The sequence below is a fragment of the Topomyia yanbarensis genome, chromosome 2 (assembly GCF_030247195.1).
Source record: "Topomyia yanbarensis strain Yona2022 chromosome 2, ASM3024719v1, whole genome shotgun sequence".
Taxonomy (NCBI): domain Eukaryota; kingdom Metazoa; phylum Arthropoda; class Insecta; order Diptera; family Culicidae; genus Topomyia; species Topomyia yanbarensis.
The window spans coordinates 441,122,612-441,143,401 of NC_080671.1; the positions used below are offsets into that span (position 1 = coordinate 441,122,612).

Sequence of the window (20,790 nt, forward strand, 5' to 3'; positions counted from 1 at the left end):
ATAAACAAGAATGATGGCAAAAATTAATTTCCAATTACAATATAAAGTATGCTGCAATTCAAACTTTAAACTTGTTTTTCTCTAAATCAATATATTGTCACTTAGTCCGGTCTGCGTAACTCCGACCAGTTCGCTCTCAGCAGGACTTATTCATTACCAGCCATCGAAGTTTAGTCTTTGGTCGTGGTTGCCGAACGAACCATCGCAGATCCGGATCGCAAGAATCTGGGGGATTTGTGTAATCCTCTATTTTCTTCACAGTTATTTCCTCCAAACCTTATGACACTGTTGCTATAATCCGTATTTTTCGTAATTTTGTAGTTTTATTGCGAACGAAAATCTGTTAGTTTACACTGTACATCAGGTCAAGGAAAAGCAGTTTTGATTAAAGTTAACAATTAACATAAGGAGCAAATAATTATTTATAATCCTTTGCGCAGCGAATGCCTGCTCAGCTTTATACTCGTCGAAAGCCTCTACGAGGACAGCCCGCTTGATCTTGCTACATCTTACGAAGTAAGATAGCTCATTTAGAATTTTATCCATTGTATTGCTCCAAGGGGGCCTCCGCAGATCATTGTTCTCGACAGTTTCACCGGCTGTCCGACGGTTCCGTACAAATCGCTCAATTGGACCCACAGTACGATGTACGGGTGATTGGTGGTTAGTTTGCACCGCTTCTCCTTCTATCGCTATATTGTAGCACAATATGTATCTGCTTCGTCAGCGGAACCACTCACAGGAGCAATGGTACTCACCCAGCCCAGGTGGTACTTTTATATCGCCGTTAGTAGTGTGCTGATGAAAAAATTTGTATCCTTAATGTCGGCCAGCAATAGCATCTGGTTGAACAGGTAAGTGAAGGGTTTCTATCAAGCCTACCTGGAGTAACTGCGGCTACCTGTAGCTTGCGTTTTCGGCAGTTATTCTTAAACGACACAGCATTGATTCAAATATACTCATGTGTTCCGAGCTAAATGCTTCAATTCCCTGCGGCATGTCATCGTTTAGTTGAACGCACAGCACAATTCCTAGACGTGCCTTTTTGTGAAAAGGTCTCCCGTGATATTTGGTTGCAGTGGAAAGAACTTCCCCGCTAAACGCTTTTTGTCTAGTAAGTACTATGGTTTCACTATACCGTCGATTTTTACCACCGGCGCAACCATCGCTCGCTGTCACTTGATTGCTAATGTTCACCGAACCGGTCGTATTGAGCTCGTGATCATGCCCCACGTGATCGGCTAGAGTGAGTCGGTTTTCGAATGAGATGGAAAGATTTTTCAATACACCTCGATGAAAGCTGCCATTCTGACTTCGTCTGAGTCGTCTAAACTTGTGCAATTCAGAAGCTGCGGAATATCAATACTGGTATCTAAACTAAGTCTTCGAAAACACTCGAAATCATTAGAAATTGATGCTAGACTGTTTCAGTGCGATGGCGTGGTTGACTTGATGAAAACGCCCAAGGATCCGTTCCACCATACCCTGAGTCAAGGTCACTGTTGGTTGAAAGTCTCAGATCTGCCAGATGCTCCAAATGCGCAAACTCGATTGGCAGTGGTGGCCTTTGTCTGTGGTTGTACGTCGAAGTGGACGAAGTAACAGTAAACGACCGTAGCGACGTTGTATCTATGGAGCTAAGATCACTTTCCGACGTATGTCGGCCGTTGTATAGTCCACTCTGACCGATACTTGGCAGTTCAGCGCCCAAGTAGGTGAAAGTGGATACTTTTTTACTGCTGTTGCTGCTACTCTTGGTTGCATGCTGTGCCGGCATAGGAAACACGTAAGCATACTTAATGGCTTTTCGAGTTTTCAATTAATGTACCTTCAAACTGCTGTCCTGGAATACTATCGGTGCAGAACCAAAAATCATTTCAGTCATCGACGTGGTATCACTTTTGGTTTAGCTGTTGTGCTGATATAAAATTTTGCGATGATAAAATTTCCCACGCTGTTGGATCGCTTTGTGGCTTTGTATTGCGGTACTGCAAGTGGACGTTGTTGCTGCATTGTATTCGCCGGAAATTTTCTCGACCGCACTGGAATCAAACAGTAGTTTACGACCTCCGATGTCACATTCGCGGACAAGAACACGAACCTGTTCAGCGGTGAAAGTTGATTCTTCTGAGGTATATTTCTCTGTTGCTGAACTAGCGCTGCGCTTCTTGGTACACTATAGTTCAAAACAGCTTATTGAATAATGCAATATTATAGTCAACTGATTTACTATCCTCTCTTCTTGCTTGTTTTCTTATGTGGTTTTTATGTGTTTGTTTGTGTTATGTTATGTGTTTTGGTTGGTCAAAATGTATGAACTGACAGCGGTTGGGGTTAGAACCCGACTCAGTTTCAGGTTCAAGCAAAAACGCTATTACTGTGTCGAACAAACGACCCAAAGACGATGTTTTAAATATAAAGACACGCGGACAGATAAACTCTCGACAAACATATGATTACGGCCTAAAAGCCAGCTGTCAAAATCCACTTTGAATGGAAATTCCAGACAAACCGTTACTAGTCGAACACAGTTCACAACAGTTTATGAAAGAGAAAACTTTTCTCTTTCGTTTATTATCAACATCTGTGATTGGCGTGTAACGGTTTGTCCGGAATTTCCATTCAAAGTGGATTTTGACAGTTGGCTTTTAGGCCGTAATCATATGTTTGTCGAGAACTATTCTCACTGAATGGCTGATAAAACAATCGAAAAATATTTTTTGAAATTTTAGGACAACATACGTCGTTTACCATGAGATTAAAATTGAGGTTGTCCCATCTAGCTACTATAGTTTGCAAATGTCACTTTGTGTCGCTTGTAATGCGAAATTCGCGCCGGTGTGGGCACACATGCGAATCGCACTGTCGCAGGAAGCGCGACGAAATCGCTAAGCGAAATTTTCGCAGTCGCTGCTACATAATCGCGTCAGTGTGGGGGAACCTTAACAGGAAAAAATGACCCCTATCGTCCCACCCCTGAGTCGATTTCTAGTCCCACCAGGAGTACTTGTTCCAAATTTGAAGCAAATCGGACAAGTCTAGCTACCGGACCAACGTGCCTGAAGTTTGTATGAGATTTTTCGACAATTTACATGGAGAAAAACCACTAGCTCACATTTTCGCAGCTAGGTGGCACTGTTCGCATTGTATTGTCACTATAAGTGAAAATAAGAAAGATAATTTAATTGTCTACAATTTGTCGAGGACTGCTAGTCAATCCGGCTTTGTTAAAAGAAGTTATTAAAATTTTAACGAAGTGATGTCTGAGTCAGTTTTCCATGGGGCCTAGCAGTGCAGGGTTGTGTATCAGTACTCGATTCGCACGAACTAAAATTTTTTGTGAAATAACTGTTAGATTTAGCTCAATAGTATGTTCAGAAGAATTGTAACAAATAATAGGAGTCATGTTTTGGTTAGAAAATTTTAGTTCCGCATTGTACCGTATAGAGGGCGCCAACACTAACTTTTCAACGGAGAGAGATAGAAATTAGGTGTCTTTCACAAAGTTGTAGAACAGGCATTTTTCAATAATTCTCCCGAACATCTCGATATTCTATCTCTCTTCTATGAAAAGTTAGTGTTGGCGCCCTCTATGCGGTGCCAGTTGGAACTAAAATTTTCCAACCAAAACATAACTCGTATTATGTGGTATAATTCTTGTGAACATACTATTGAGCTAAACCTAACGATTATTTCACAAAAATGTATAGTTCGTGGGAATCGAGTACTGATACACAACCATGCACTGCTAGGCCCCATGCAAAACTGACTCAGACATCACTTCGTTAAAATTTTAATAACTTCTTTTAACAAAGCCGGATTGACTAGCAGTCCTCGACAAATTGTAGACAATTAAATTATCTTTCTTATTTTCACTTACAGTGATAATACGATGCATACAGTGCCACCTAGCGGCAAAAATGCGAGTTAGTGGGTTTTCTCCATGTAAATTGTCGATAAATCTCATACAAATTTCAGGCACGTTGGTCCGGTAGCTAGACTTGTCCGATTTGCTTCAAATTTGGAACAAGAATTCCTGGTGGGACTAGGAATCAAATCAGGGGTGGGCCGATTGAGTTTTCAAAAATTCATTATTTTTCTGGGCAGTCTATTGTGCCAGCCTTTACTCAACAACGCCACTCATATAGCTGGGATGAACAAACTATTATGAGATTCGACGTGTACATCATCACAGCACAAAGCGAAACGGGAAAAAATCGACTTTCACTCAGCAATCAAAAAGCTTCAGAAGGTGACGATGGCCTACAGATGAAATGCTATTAATTAACGCACAGTGTACAGTCGAGATTCGCTGGTTGGACACTTTTTAACTGGACCGCTTTTTAGTTGGACCTCCGCTTGTTGGACCATTGTCCAACTAAAAAGTATCTGAATGTCAAAATCTTATGTCAAATTTACTTTGACAATCAATCTGACAATTATTAGAGATGTGAATAGATGCAATTACACTACTAACGTCTCCTTTGGAGTGTTTTTGACATATGTCAGTGGCCCAACCAGCGAATCACGACTGTAATCAACTCATCTCGCAAATTAGTCCAAAGATTTTCCTGAGGGTGCTTTACCAGTCGAAATCGCATCTTTCTCTTCCGCTTGTATTTTTAACGAAGGGAATGTTACAATTTTGAAGGTTTTTCAGGCATTGGGGCATCTTGTGGTCCTAATGCCTATCAGTTTGTTGCAAAATAGGTCGAGGCTAGAGACTACTAAAGAGGGAAGAGTGGCATGTCATTAACATCAAAATGACATTCTTGGCACTACTCCGGCCTCAGAAGAGTATGGCCTCAGAATATTACTCATTTTAGCATTGCACAATATTGACTCGAAATTTTAAACGCAATTATCTCAAAATAGTGTTTTTTTCGAAAACGGCTTCGCGGTGACAATGATTACTCGGCACATACTAAATCGATCGATTTGAGACTTTCACCATTTCATTTCTTATTACAGTGGCTTCTTCGTAAACGAAGGAATTTTTGTTTTGATTATATTTCTATTTTTTAGGCCAAAAAAACTAAAATTCTAAGCCATCAAAATTCAAAAATATCAGTAAAATTAGTACCATTTTGTAACAAAAGAGAATTTTGTAAAATATTTTGGGTACGAAGGGCGTTGTTGTGACGGCCGAGATAAATCAAAACACAACAGCTAATCGACGAATTCCATTTATTACGCGGTTTAATTAACTAATGCGCTTTTTCCATACGCGTCTATTTACTTATCGGTATTTTACTTCTGAGCGCTTTACACGTACACGCTTATGTGCAACAGCTCAATAACAAGGTAATTGTAAGGTGAGGAAAGATAATTCAAGACACTAAAGTTAAGGTGTAACAGGTGTCCAGGCATGTACTAACGAAAACACATTACTTTTTCCATTGCAGATAAGCCGTTTTTGATTTATCATGGTCACCGCGCCCGAGGTTCAAAATAAGGTGATCCATGGCAACAGCTAAACAGCACTGTCAGTTTGCAAGCTTTTGTAACATAAAAATTATTATAAATACCTTTAACCATGTACTACAATATATGTTAAACGGAATCGCAAAAAACTATAACAAGGAGGAAATTAAAAATTGCGAATATAACCATTTTTTTTGAAACCCAAGTAGATATAACCCCTTAAGGAGAATCGATTTATTTGAAACGGCTCAATGCGTTAGCACAACTGAGCCGCGGGTCCTTTAATTTTTTTTAAATAAAATAAATGCTAAGAATGTCGGTCTGCCAGATCTTGTTGACGCAGTTTCCTGCTGCGTGTTGAGATCCTTTTCCTTGGCGGTGAAGCCGCTTGGGGGTCATTCAGTCTGCCTTCTCTCGCGTTATCGTTCCCGTCCATATCATCATCGGTACTGCTTCCTTGCTGTTCACGATCAGAGGTTCTTATTTGTTTCTTGTTCTTATGGGACGCTGTTGTAAATCCGTCTTCATCGGTATTTGCTTCGTTATTGGCGATGCTAGTTGTTGGTTTGGGAGCGGTTATCGTGGTCATTATACCTGCATTATTGGTTAATTGGATCGTTGTTTTTGGTGTATCTGAAGGTGTCGGTGGCTGCTTGTTAGTTTGACTAGTTGCTTCGGCGCATGTTTTTCCGTAGTGGGCTGTATGTTTAGAGAATTGGCATGTTGGGGTCTGCCCGGGATATGTGATTAGCGTTGTTTGCTTATAGGTTACGCCTTCCTTCGGTGATTTGCATTCGATAGTCATGTAAGAAGGTATTGGTTTAGTCACTCGCATCCTCACAATACGAAAAATGTCTCCAGGTTTCATTCGTAATAGATTCTACTTCTCCATATTGCGACATGATTCGTTTGATGTAATCTTCCCTAGTGCGCGGGGCCAAATCATGGATACTCAATGTCGTTTTCCATATGCGCTGAGATCTTGATTCTTGTGTTATTAAATTCGACCTCGTGTTGCATGTTGTTCTTTACAATGAAGTTCTCTGCCGGTGCTAAACTTCTAAACACAAACACAAAACACAGTTTTCAACGTGGTACAGCTGAATATATGTAACTTCAGCGAGATTAAGCTCCATTTTAACCTTAACTAACTGTTTCACTTCCTGAGCTGTGGGTCTAACACGAGTTTTATTAAAGTCGATCGAAATCGTGTTATCCCGTAGCACGGGCACTTTTGTTTCATTTTGCAAACTCATTTCACTGCGCAGCCGGGGGCAACGATACAATTTGTTTGTGCATCGATATAGAACAAAAGCTGGCTTGATTCACTGGTGCCTATAGCCTGCTATAGCGTAGCCATTTTTTTGCTTCTGCTTTGTGCGTGGTCAGAAGATGGACTGAGGAGAATCGTACTTCCATTAAAACCTCTTCAAAACACTCACCTGTCATCAGAGGTGGGTAAGAAAACCAACCGGTACGTACATACACTGGTATTGTTCTCAAAATCTCAACACGTGTAAACGAGTGATGCACATCGTATTCGGTTTGGATTTCGTTCACACGGTAAACGAAAAAAAAAACCTTCACCGACTATCAGTTTACAAAACCAAACCGAGCCACTCAGCACCGTTTACACGTGTGTACGAATTTCAACTTGTGTTGTTGTATTCTCAACAGCGGTTTCGGTTTGGCTTTAGAAAACCGGGCCTGGTTTTTTCTGTACACGGTGCTTCGGTTGAAAGAAGAAGCAGTAAACTCGTCTGCAGTGCTGCCGAATAGACAACTGAATTGAGTTCAATTAGTTGTTGAGAGTCAATGGGATAATACCGAAATGGCTGGTTCTGAGCAGTTGTTAAAAGTTCAACAATTGTTTAAATTGAAATTAAAGAAAACAATGAAATCAGCGATGTCAATAAAATAACAAAAACAATAAAATCAATTAAATTAATGAAATCAATAAAATTAATTAAATCAATTAAACATGACTTGAATCACTTGAAACTTCACATTAACACTCAATGCATTCAAAGTGGCCTGTATTTATATCGTCAATAGTCGTATCAATGAGATCTAATCCACGTCTGGTTGCGCTGATTAGGCGATTCTCGAATAATCTCGAGCACACACTCGCATTTTGTATACATATATCCTTATTATTACTGCTACGGCGCATCGTATTGATACATCTATCCTTGCACAGAGGCAATTGCGTGTATGTGTGTGTTATTTACATATGTAAGCAACTCAAACGCAAGCGGGGGGAAACTCACGATTAGGTTCTTATTTACTGAGTGCTGGTAATACGTATTTCTGTTATTTTTGCTGTTACTGTACATCGTTTTGAAACATCTAGAAGGTTTGGTCGCGTACATAGAGAAAACTACCACTAAATTATTCAATTAAAAAAAATTAATTCATTGAGAACAGCAACCAACTAACGAATAGCAAAAACACTTTCATTTTATAGACCGCCATTAAAAACTAAGTTTCTTTAAGGAATAAATATTTCCGGCGATACCAGTCGATGTGTGTATGTAAATCTACTGCAGAACAATTAAATTTTATAGCTCGCCATTTCAGATTTTAAATGACGGCAGGCATCAATTTGCTGTCTTTTGACATATTTGTTATATTTAAAATGTCCATGTCGCGTGATTCTAGATGACAGAATATCTTGAATATACCGTCATCTTAAATTTTGATCTGCTATCATAGGTATAAAAATAGCGGAGGCTATTAAATTTCCGTTTACTTTCGATTTTTGGCCAGTTTCCCATACCAAACATACCCATATTGAAAACTTCCTGATGATAAATCATTATGAAAATGTCGCAATATTGAGTTAAGGAACGCCATTCATGACCACGAACATAATTTATTTGAACAGAAATATGTCTGAAGACATTTTTTCAATTACCGAAAAGATACCTTATATTATAAAGAAATTTGTTTAAAATTCTTAATCAAAATACTAGCAGCACTAGCACAGCCGATAAACATCAACCCGAATACATAACCGCAACACAACCGAAGCTTGGTTTCGTTATTCTCGTGTTTCCTTCCCATACTCGTGCACCGGTAAACGAAAATCAAAACCAAACCGCGGTGCTGTGTAAACGAAACTCGGTTTGGTTTTCGTGTCTCGTATAAACACATCCAGCGATAAGACCGCACACAATGTAAAGCAAACATAAACACTTGTGAAAATTTGGTTTACCGTACCGGTACTCAACCGGTATTTTCCCACCTCTGCCTGTCATACAAATGCGTTCACTGAGCAAAAAGCATCTGAGAATTTCATAAGTCTCGGCATATGAACCAGCCTTCTGACGGTTCCATTGAACGCTTTAGAATGTCATAGGCAGGTTTATGAATTCATTTATCTTTAATTATGCACTCCATAGACGTACAAATAATGTATTTCATAAAACAGTCCTATGACTTCGCTCCAATATATGCCTTTAAGAATTTCATAAGTTTTTCTCATGAAACCCATGTGAGATCTGTTATTGATTCTATAAAATTGTATTTTGTTTTTCTTAAACGTCTCTTTTGTGAAAAGTTCATAATTGTTTCTTATGAATTCAGTACTGGCCTGGACGGCCAACCAGGAGTTAATAGTTTCAGCACTTTTTGATTACCGCTGTTTGAAACAAAAGAATAAATTACTGTGAGCATTAAATCTGTTTACATGGTTATGATTTTTACAGAAGATATCCGATTATTTGAAATTAAATAAGTTGTGCATATAATTAGTGCCTGACGCGTATTTTATAATTATCAAAATCATTTGAGAAGTAACAACCATTATCATTCAGTTGTCAAGTTCAGTTTCCCAGTTGTCTAAGCCCAGTTTCCCAAGAAATATTGACGAAGCGTTGCTCATTATGTACAAATTTTAATATTTAATGAGCGTTTTCTCTTCAATCTTCTGAAGGGATCTATACTTGGCGGTTAATTTGTCCCGAATTGAGTTCTGAGGAATGACGTTCATGTTTGACAATTCTCTTCTTCTTCTTCTTCTTCTTATACTCTGTTGAGCCATCATTGACAGCTTGACAATAACTGGCTCCGTTTTTAAAAGGGCTTAGTTGCCATGACTATATTGCCCTGTTTTCTTTTATCAACCGTTTCAGCCCGACTGGTTTTCCGGAGTTTCGCAATACTTTTCGCATAACTTCTGTTTCCAGAAATAGCAGTTGTTTAAATTAGTAGACAATAATATTCTACAATTCAATTTTAATTTCCTTTAAAAATCGTGTGATTTCTACTAAGTAAACTAAATTTTTCTGTTTGAATAGATCAATTAACGTGTTAAATTTACAGTCGAAAGAAAAATTTTCGCGTATACGTGTAAACTTTGTACAATGCAAAATAACGTGATCGCTAGTTTCTGGTTCGTCACAAATTTCACAGTTTCCGTCATCTACTATTTTCATTTTGGCCTGCCAAAATTTACAGTAGTTGTGTCCGGCTAATAGTCTATTCAAAAGTCTAGTTTGTTCATTTGACAATTTTTTGTTGAAATACCAGGCATCGCTCTTCAAAGAGTCCTGAAACTGATAGAAATGTTTTCCTTTCTCTTCTGCATATTTTTTATACCACAAATTTCCGCTGTCTATCATTATGGATTTAAATTTCCAAAAAGCATCATTTAGTAGTATTTTGTTTGGTATGGTCATATCCTCCCTCAGTCCTTGTTTCGCCAACCTGTCAGCTATTTCATTGCCTACAATATTTACGTGGTTTGGAACCCATTGCACTGTTGTTTTCCATTCGATTGCTTTGTTGAGTATATCCAACACCAATTGTGGTGCGAAGCTTGAGTTTTGTGCACATTGTAAGATTTGACATGCTCCCTTAGAGTCTGTATAGATAACAGCGAAATGAAGTTTCTCTTTTTCTATCATCTGTAATGCCTGATCTATTGCTATGAGTTCAGCTGTTGTTGTACTAGTTTCTGTCAATAATCTAAAAGCGTATTGAGTTTTCGAGAAGTCATTATGTATTCCTATTCCACAGGTACCATTTATACCATCCTTAGATGCATCTGTGAAGATTCGCGGTCTGAATTTATATTTGTTATTCATTATTGCTATAGCTGCCTTTCGTAAGAGTTCTGGGTTTGTATTTAGTTAAGATGCTGTTATAATTTCTAAGTCAGTTTTTATTTCCACCCTTTGGTTTGTTTGTAACCGATATACTGATGGAGAGATAGTTTTGAAAATGTGTTGGTATTTTATGAATATTTGTTCTAAGTAACTTAGTTTATCATTAATCAAATTGGGTTCCAAATGTTGCAGTTGAGATGCTACTGCACTGTTGAAACAGTTTGTTCTCGCTATTTCTTTGCTAGTTATAAACTCGTGTCTTATTTCTAGTGGCTGTTGGGCTGCTATTGCCATTAATGTATTTATTGGGGTTGTTTTTGTGCAACCCGTAATTTTTCGCAAACATTGATTGTTAATTGTATCAATAATTTTCTTATTTGTTTTGCTACTATTGTTGTAAATAGATGAACCATATTCCATAACACTTTGAAACAGCGATTTGTATATTGTTATCATCGTTTGTGGGTGTCCTCCAGTTTTAATGCTATTGATAACTTTTATCATGTTTAGCCTATCTACTATTTTTTTTTCGTGTTTTTAATTTGTATTCCAAAGCTCATGTATCTGTCTATCGATAATCCCAAATAATTGTGCGATTTAACAGTTTCTATCGTTGTGTTGTTTAAACGTATGTTCATTACGTTATTGGAGCTTTGAAATAGTACAATTTTTGTTTTGTCAGCATTAACATTAAAGTTTAGTGTCTTCATCTCGTCTGCAAATTTATCAACTATGATCTGTGTTTTTTGATTTAAACTTTCTAGGTTTTTTGCTCTCACTAGGATGCCGAAATCATCAGCATATTGGACTAAGACTACATCGTCAGATTTCAATTTGTGTAGATGGCATGTGTACAGATTAAATAGTGTTGGTGACAAAACGTCGCCTTGAGGAAGACCGTTGCTAACAAATCGTTCGATTGTTCCATGATTGGTTTTGAATATGATTTTCCTATTTTTCAAGAACTGTGCGATCCATGATGTTACTTCTGCTGGAAAATATTTGTTTTGCATGATCTCTAATAGAGTGTCCACATTTACGGCATTGAAAGCATTCGAAAGGTCTACAAAAACTACGGCTGAAATGTAGTTTTGTCTTTTATTTGCTTTGATTGTGTTAACTAGATAATTTGTGCATGTTACTGTCGATGAATGTTTTCGGAACCCAAAAGAGGTTTCGGGAACTATGCTATGTTTGTTGATATATTCAACAATCATGTCTAGAACCGCAGAGTTGGCTATTTTTGTTAATGTTGGTACAAGCGAGATTGGGCGTTTCCCTTCTACTGTGCTCTGATCTTTCCCAGGTTTTGGTATCGCAACAACTGTGATCGTTTTAAGCGACTGCGGTAGATAGCATTCCTTCCAGATCTGGTTAAGTTGTAATACTATTTTGATTTTGGTATCCTCTCTTAGGTTTTTTAGTAGTTGGTATGTAATTTTGTCGCTACCTGGAGCTGATTTTTTCTTTTTCTTATTAATGATTTGGTTGAATTTCCCTAAATAAAGTAAATCAAAATTTATTCGGTAATGTGTATCTGTCAAAGGATTAGAATCGTTCGGTCCAAAATGTTTGTTAAGAAAGATCTCAGCCATTTTTTCATTCTCATGTAGTATGTTATTTGTTGGTACTTTTTTGCTCTTCCCTGTCAACCTATTTATTTTTTGCCATAGTTCGGATTGTTGAAAAAGAATATTTCGCAGTGATATACGTACGAAATATTCTTTGTATATAAACAATTTGCCATTCACGGGACGGCAGTTGACAGTAAGAACTGTCATACGGAACGTGCTATAAAAAGCTCTGAGATGTCATCTGACAGAACGTCATGTGACAAAAGCTTCAAGTGGGTAACTTGAGCTTTTGCATATGGACGCCGCGCATGGATGTGTTGTTTACTATAGGCAGAGGGTATGACAGGGTATGGCAGTCAATAAGGAACTGTGATAAACAGTGCATGAAATATCAATCGATATCGAACTATGTTAGCATTATATAACTTGACGAACAAGAATCAAATAAAGTTATCTCAAACCTACCTACAGAAATACTTCGAGTTTTCTTACGGTATTATCAACAGGTTATGGGCCCAGTAGTTAACTGGAACTAGCCACCTGGACTATTGTAAAATAGTTGTTTTGGAAGATACACGTTTCGGGTAGAAACGGCCGGCGAGAACCATCGTTCCGGTAGCAGCGGCATCCAGCGACGACCAGCGTTTCGGGCAGAAACGGCATCCCGCGAGGACCAGCGTTTCGGGTAGAAACGGCCAGCGAGAACCATCGTTTCGGACAGAAGCGACATCCGGCGAGGACCAGCGTTTCGGGAAGAAACGGCATCCAGCGAGCACCAGCGTTTCAGGAGCAAGTAGAGGATGGCAACCCAGCAGCAAGCTGGAGGATCTGCCGAGAGGATGGCAACCCAGCAGCAAGCTGGAGGATCTGCCGAGAGGGTTACTCTCGAGGACAGAAGAGGTGGTAGCTACGAGAGGGGAACTCTCGAGCGCACCGTGCCGACGACGGCATACTTCGGTAGCGTCAACCGCGAATCGATATTCGACGGTTCGGAGTTGCGGTTCCCAGCCTGGAAATGGCGAATGGAACATCATCTTATAAAGATGAAACTCCAGCACACGTTGCTACGAACGCCCGAAGAAGAGGACTTCTACGAACCAGTAGTAGGTGCCTCGGAAGAGCTAGAAACAGCCAGGAAGGCTAAGCTCAGAAAACGGCTTGATGACGACGTCGAAGCATTGGACGAGATTGTCATGATGGTCAACAATGATGTTTTGAATAAACTCATTGGGCTCAACTATGCGAAAGAAGCCATGGATACTCTGGTCAGAACGTACCAAAAGGGCGGTACAGCCGCTATGGTTAATATGCGGGACCGGTTGTATACCATCAAACAAAGACATCACGACAAATTGTCCATGATTTTTGATGAGTACGATCTGATTATTCGCGAGCTAGATCGTATGGGTTCAAAAATGACAGCATCGGAAAAAGTTCATGCTCTACTGATCTCCATGCCAGACAAGTACCGACACGTCAAAGGCGCTCTGATGGTACTGACGAATGAAGAACTGTGTGCCAAGCCGATCATGGAGATCAAACGAATGTTTATTGATGCTGAAGCTGGGGAAGAGAAGCAGACAGAAACGAAAAACGTTGCGCTGTCTTCAAAGTACAAGCCAAGGAGAGAGGTAACCCGATGCTTCGGTTGCAACGAAACTGGGCATTTTAAAATTAAATGCCCACTAATGAAAAAGTTTAACGCGAAGGAGAAAGATAAGTTCAAGAAGCAGCAAAAGATGGAGCCTAAAAAGAGCTTTGCAATGATGACCAAAGCGGATCGTGGTAGGAGAGTCAGATTCGTAATTGACTCAGGAGCAAGCGACCATATGGTTAATGACGAGAAGCTGCTAGAAGATGTCCAAGAATTAGAGAAGCCAATCACCATTTCGACGGCGAAAGCGGGCCAGAATTTACGGGCAACAAAAGTTGGAAAAATGCGATTAAAGAGTGTTGTGGGTAACAATACAATAAAAGAATTGAAATTGTACAACGTTCTTTTAACTCCGGGTCTTGAAGAAAATCTCCTTTCGGTTAGAAGGGTTAGCAAAAATGGTAAAAGGGTTACTTTTACGGATGAAGAGGTTATCTTTGAATTTGAAGATGAAGTAATTGCTTCAGGAATCTTCGTTGATGGTTTATTCCACCTTGATCTATTTCGGGAAGAAAAGTCGGCGGAAGATGGAACAAACTTAGCATTGTTCGGAAAGAAGGTGAGTTTGGAAACATGGCATAAAAGACTTGGCCATATCAGTGATACGAGTTTGGAGAAACTAATTAAGAAGGGAATGGTTGAGGGTATCAATCTAACTTCTGGAAATATTAGTGAAACAAATGTATGTGATGGTTGTATGGCGAGGAAGCAGGCTGCATCCAAATTTAAACAATTGCAGCTGCCAAGATCAAAACGACCACTGGAACTCATACATTCGGACGTTTGTGGAAGCATGGAGCAGGAAACCTATGATGGCTATCGTTACTTTGTAACCTTTATAGATGATTATACGCACTTTCTCGTGGTTTACCTCATGAAACAGAAATCGGAGGTTTTCGAGAAATTTAAAGAATTCGAAGCAATGGCGACAGCATTCTTCGAAAGACGTATTTCAATGCTAAGGTGTGATAATGGAGGGGAATATACAAGTAACGAATTTCAAGCTCATTGCAAAAGAAATGGTGTTAGAATGACGTTCACTGTTCCATACACACCGCAGCAAAATGGTGTAAGTGAACGTATGAACAGATCTTTAATGGAAAAGGTCAGAGCTTTGCTTTACGAAAGTGGATTAGCGAAAGATATGTGGGGAGAAGCATTATATGCAGCAACATATCTAATCAATAGATCTCCAACAAGTGGGATAGAAGAGGACAAAACTCCGTATGAAAAATGGTTCAAAAAGCGACCAAACTTGAATCATTTAAGAGTTTTTGGGTGTAAAGCATTTAAACAAATACCTAAAGAGAGGCGTCAGAAATTAGATTTCAAAACAAAACCTTTGATATTTGTGGGGTACGCAAATAATGGTTTTAGATTATTAACAAGGATACGCGTTCAATAGAAATTGGCAGAAATGTAGTATTCAATGAATCTACCAGAGCCAATCAAGATATTGACCACACAAACATGGATTTCGTAGAATCATCTGGTCAAGATTTAATTAGATGTACACGCTTAAACCAAGGAGAACAGAACGAAGACGAGGATGCTGCTATACATCCTTCTGATGAAGAACAGCATGAAGAATGCACACTCGAAACAGAGCAAGATAATCTAGATTCACTTGAAGAATCAGTTGGCGAAACTGACTATGAAAGTACAAATGAAAATCCAACAGACGAAAGAGAGGACGTCGATGATGGTCAATCATTGCGTCGAAGCAAGAGGGAGAGAAAGATACCGGGTTGGTATTCCGATTATACAGCAAAAACAGCAATGATTTTCAACGAAGAGATTCCGCAAACTATTGAGGAATTGAAGAAAGTTTCTGATTGGCAAGAATGGAAGCATGCTATTCAAGAAGAGTTTGATGCATTACATCAAAATGGCACTTGGACAGTGGTTAACTGTTTGCCAAAAGGAGTTAAACCGATTAACTCAAAATGGGTTTTCTCAATGAAAGAAGATGGAAGATATAAAGCACGATTAGTGGCAAAAGGGTGTTCACAGCGTCCTGGATTCGATTACTGTGAAACATTTGCACCAGTCGCCAAACTAGAGAGTGTTCGGTTAGCACTAGCCCTTGCTAACGAGCGTAAATTGTTAGTACATCAAATGGATGTCAAAACTGCATTTCTACATGGGAAGTTAGAAGAAGAAATATACATGAAACTTCCACCAAACGTAAATGGGCAAAGACAAACTGTTCGTCTACACAAATGTTTGTATGGATTGAAACAGGCAAGCAGATCTTGGAATAAACATTTTGATGATGCAATGAAAACACTAGGTTTTGTCCCTCTCAAAAATGACAACTGCATCTATAAGTCAAAATCTAGAGGCATCATAGTAATACTATATGTAGACGACATTTTACTACTTGCCAAAAACATCGAAGCAATTACGTGGATTAAAAAGAAACTTGGAAGGTTATTCCAAATGAAAGACATGTTAGAGATTAAGCACTTCCTGGGAATAGAGATAAATCGTGATTTGGAAAGCCAGACTATTGAAATTTCTCAAACAATATACGTGGAGAAACTTCTTAGTAGATTTGGGATGGCTGATTGTAAACCAGTGGGGACACCATTGGATATCAACACGAAATGGTCAAAATCTGAGGCAAAAATCACTGAAGAGCCATACAGAGAACTGCTGGGATGCCTACAATATCTTTCACTAACTTCTAGACCTGATAATTGCTTTGCGGTAAACACCCTAAGCAAATATGCTAACTGCGCCACCGATTGGCACTGGTCAGGATTAAAACGAATATTGCGATATTTGAGGGGAACGAGCAATACAAAAATAATTTATTCATCAAATACCGAATATCCAGCTTTAGTAGGATTTGCCGATGCAGATTTTGCAAATGATCCTGATGATAGGAAATCAGTTTCAGGATACGCATTTCTACTATACGGTAATCTTATTTCGTGGTCAACGAAACGACAACCGACTGTAAGCTTATCAACAAGTGAAGCAGAACTGATAGCACTTTGCGCTGCTACGAAAGAAGGAGTGTGGTTAACACAACTTCTCAATGAATTGGATGTAAACATAACACCATTCATCATAATGGAAGATAGCATCCCATGTATCAACATAGCACAGGAGCCAAGATCACATCAACGGATGAAACACTTGGATATCAAATACCTTTTCATCCGGGATCTCATCAAAAATGGTAGAGTAAAACTACAGTTCATCCCAAGCGTCGATCAACCTGCAGATGCCTTCACTAAGGGGTTACCTAAAAATATACACAGAAAGTTATTCGGTGTATTGAATGTGCAAATTGTGGGGAAGTGTTGAAAAAGAATATTTCGCAGTGATATACGTACGAAATATTCTTTGTATATAAACAATTTGCCATTCACGGGACGGCAGTTGACAGTAAGAACTGTCATACGGAACGTGCTATAAAAAGCTCTGAGATGTCATCTGACAGAACGTCATGTGACAAAAGCTTCAAGTGGGTAACTTGAGCTTTTGCATATGGACGCCGCGCATGGATGTGTTGTTTACTATAGGCAGAGGGTATGACAGGGTATGGCAGTCAATAAGGAACTGTGATAAACAGTGCATGAAATATCAATCGATATCGAACTATGTTAGCATTATATAACTTGACGAACAAGAATCAAATAAAGTTATCTCAAACCTACCTACAGAAATACTTCGAGTTTTCTTACGGTATTATCAACACGGATGAATTCATATCTGGATTAATCTCTTCTACAAATCTATTCAAGTCCGCTTGCTTGGCATTTTTTTTCAGTCTTGTAAAAATTGCTTGTTTTCGTTTGCAATCAATTAGATTTTCTATGGTAGAATGCTTGTTAAATTTTCTCCTAGCTTGTTTTTTTAATGTAGAATACATTTAAGCTTTCAATATAGGGGTCCCGTTTCAAAATATCGGCTGCGGCACCGCGTCAGATTTTGAACGTTAATAACTTTTATCATACTTAACAGAATGATTTGATTTTTAGGCCAATTTGTTGAAAATATGTTCCTCTATGCTGTATTAAAATTTTAAGTATGTATAACATGCACTAATAACAAAAAATTGTGTTTTGAAAAATCTTTCGAAAACGACTCGGAAAAGTGAAAATTTTCAGCCCATCCCGCACAGAGCCGTCAAAATGGTGGACCAACCGAACAATAAAATAATGAAAAGTTTATATATAGGTCCACTACATGTTTGTTTTATGATTATTCGTATTTGGTTGCTTGACGAGAGCAGTTAGTGGGGGAAAGACGGCATACTCCTTTGGTTAGGCCATTAGAAGCCGGACGGAAAGGAAAGGCTCACGCACGGCACGAGAACGAGCGAGAAAGCGATAGTAGTGCATATTAGCGCGATTATATAAATATCTGTCGGTCGGTTTTTCTCATTCGTATTCGTTCAAGTACTAGCAAGCAGCCAGTCCACCGAAGTAAAGCAGTTGGCAATGACGACGGTCCGAAAAAGTGCCCCAGCTACTGGTGACTCATCGGAACTGTCGCCCTGCAAGAATTTCGCCCCAACTAAAGGGCAACTAATCTGTAGGCTATCGTTCCAGCGTCTATATAAGAAATACGATGTGTGGAACGAAAGAAAGAGAATTTAAATTATCCTCTCTCGCTCGTTTTCGTGCACTGCTTTTCCATTCCCTTCTGCTGCTAATACCATCATAACTTAAACGAATGTGCATGTTCCCCCACCATCTCATGGCCAGTGTTGCCACAATTGCATGTTGCTATTACACTTTGAATTATTTTATCGATCCTCTCTAGTATTGATAAAATATAGAACGTGCAAAGTACACTAGTCGCATGCTTTTATTCGAACTTTTTGGCAGCCTCCGTTGATTAACTGCATAAATCGATTTGTTTGTGCAGCTCCTTGCTAGTAGCAAACTAAATAGCCTTTATCAGCGCTAACAAATAACACAAAAGAATTTAAATTTGTGAAAATATTTTCCTTCCTTCTTTTCAAATCTGTAACATTCTTTGAAAATATTGTTTGAATGTTGTTATTGAAAAACTGAACATGCAAGTTTGCTAGCACTGGCCACTACATTCAAGGCGATGGAAAGACAGAATATTCGTTTTGGTTATGCTAGTATTGGTAGCCGAACGGAAAGGAAAGGCGCAGGAATGGAACGAAAACGAGCGAGAGAGCGATAGTAGTGCTTTCTCGTGTGTTTATATATGAATATTGGTCAGTCGGTTTTCTCATCATTCGTATTCGTTCAAGCACTAGCAAGCAGCCAGTCCACCGAAGGAAAGCAGTTGGCAATGGCGATGGACGGAAACAGTGCCCCAGCTACTGGTGACTCATCGGAACTGTCGCCCTGCAAGAATTTCGCCCCAACTAAAGGGCAACTAATCTGTAGGCTATCGTTCCAGCGTCTGGTTCGTGAGATTGTACAGGACTGCAAAGTCGAGCTACGCTTACCTCAGTCCTTACCTTACAAACCTTACCTTACCTTACCTTACCTCACCTTACCTTACCAAACCTTACCTTACCTTACAAACCTCAGTCGTAATGATGCCCCGAGAAGCCAACGATGCCTACTGGTTCGAGAATGCAAAATAGTGCGCCTGGTTTGTTCGAGAATGCAAAATACTGCACCAAACGCATAACTTTCAGGCCAAATATATTAAACTGGCTCACCGTGTCGCGGGGAGTGCGTCTGAATTATGCTCCCGCAATAAAACAATAAACGGTTCTTTTCAGGACCAATTAATTGTGTTCTAATAAGAGTTAAACTGAAATATCCATTTGAGGTGTTTAACAATTTTCAGCAAGTAGGTTAGAAATACGATATGTGGATAGAAAGAGAATTTAAATTATCCTCGCTCGTTTTCGCGCACTGCTTTTCCATTTCTTTCTGCTGCTAATACATCATAAATTAAACGAATGTGCGTGTTCCCCACCATCCCATGGCCAGTGTTGCCACAATTGCATGTTGCTATTACACTTTGAATTATTTTTTCGATTCTCTCTAGTGTTGATAAAATATAGAACGTGCAAAGTACACTAGTCGCGTGCTTTTATTCGAACTTTTTGGCAGCCTCCTTTGATTAACTGCATAAATCATTAGATTTAAATTAACGTCTCGAAGTGAAGTCACGATGCTCCGGTTATGTCACAGACATTACCCACCCATCTTTTTTTAGTTTAGTAGAGCGAATACGAATTACTATCGCTCTCTCGCTTGCTCGTTTTCGGGCTATGTTCCTTTTCATTCTTTCCTGCTACTAATACTAGCATAATCAAAACGAATGTGCGTCTTCCCACCATCCATTTAGTGAGCAGTGTTGCCAAACGCATTTTCAGTTTTTCATCAATAACATTTCAACAATATTTTCAAAGAATGCTGTAGATTCGAAAAAAAGAAAAATAGTTGGTGATGGAAAAGAATTCCCAATTAGAATTTTTAACCATAATTATCACGAATCATTTGAAAATTTCACATGCAAACGTAATTTCGTTGCATATCATTAGATTTGGATTAACGTCACAAGTGTAGTTACGACACTCCAGTTATGTCGCAGACATTACCCACCCATCTTTTAATGTAGAATATTTAGTCTAGAAATCAGAATGTTCCAATGGTCGTTTCAGGCGACTTCAACATAGATGTTTCAAAACAAGAGAATTTGAAATTTGTTTATTTTATGAATGAATGTTTCAAGCTTCGTTTGATCTCTGATCCATCACAAGCAACTACACTTGCAGGCACATGCATTGATCTTGTATTTGTCAAAAACGTCAATGCAGAAACCCGAAGATATATTTCGTACTTTTCATATCACAGACCAATACTTTTTTTAATTGATCCAGTGGTTTAATTTCAAATGTAAACAACGCTTGAAAAATTATAACCGGTTGACGACCTACACCTACACCAATCATGTCAGAATCACCTCCTGGACAACAGCTAAGCCCGGAAATAGTAAGAAGTCAGAAGCATCCAACGAAAATCGAAGCCAGCGCATCTCCCCACCAAGGCCAACAACGCCAACAAAAACG

The 20,790-nt window shown here is 39.0% G+C and overlaps 1 pseudogene; it reads right to left on the bottom strand.

Annotated features, from left to right (window-relative positions):
- Positions 1–360: 360 nt before the first annotated feature.
- Positions 361–12,818, bottom strand: LOC131681046 (folliculin-interacting protein 2-like; annotated as a pseudogene).
- Between the last annotated feature and the right edge of the window lie 7,972 nt (positions 12,819–20,790).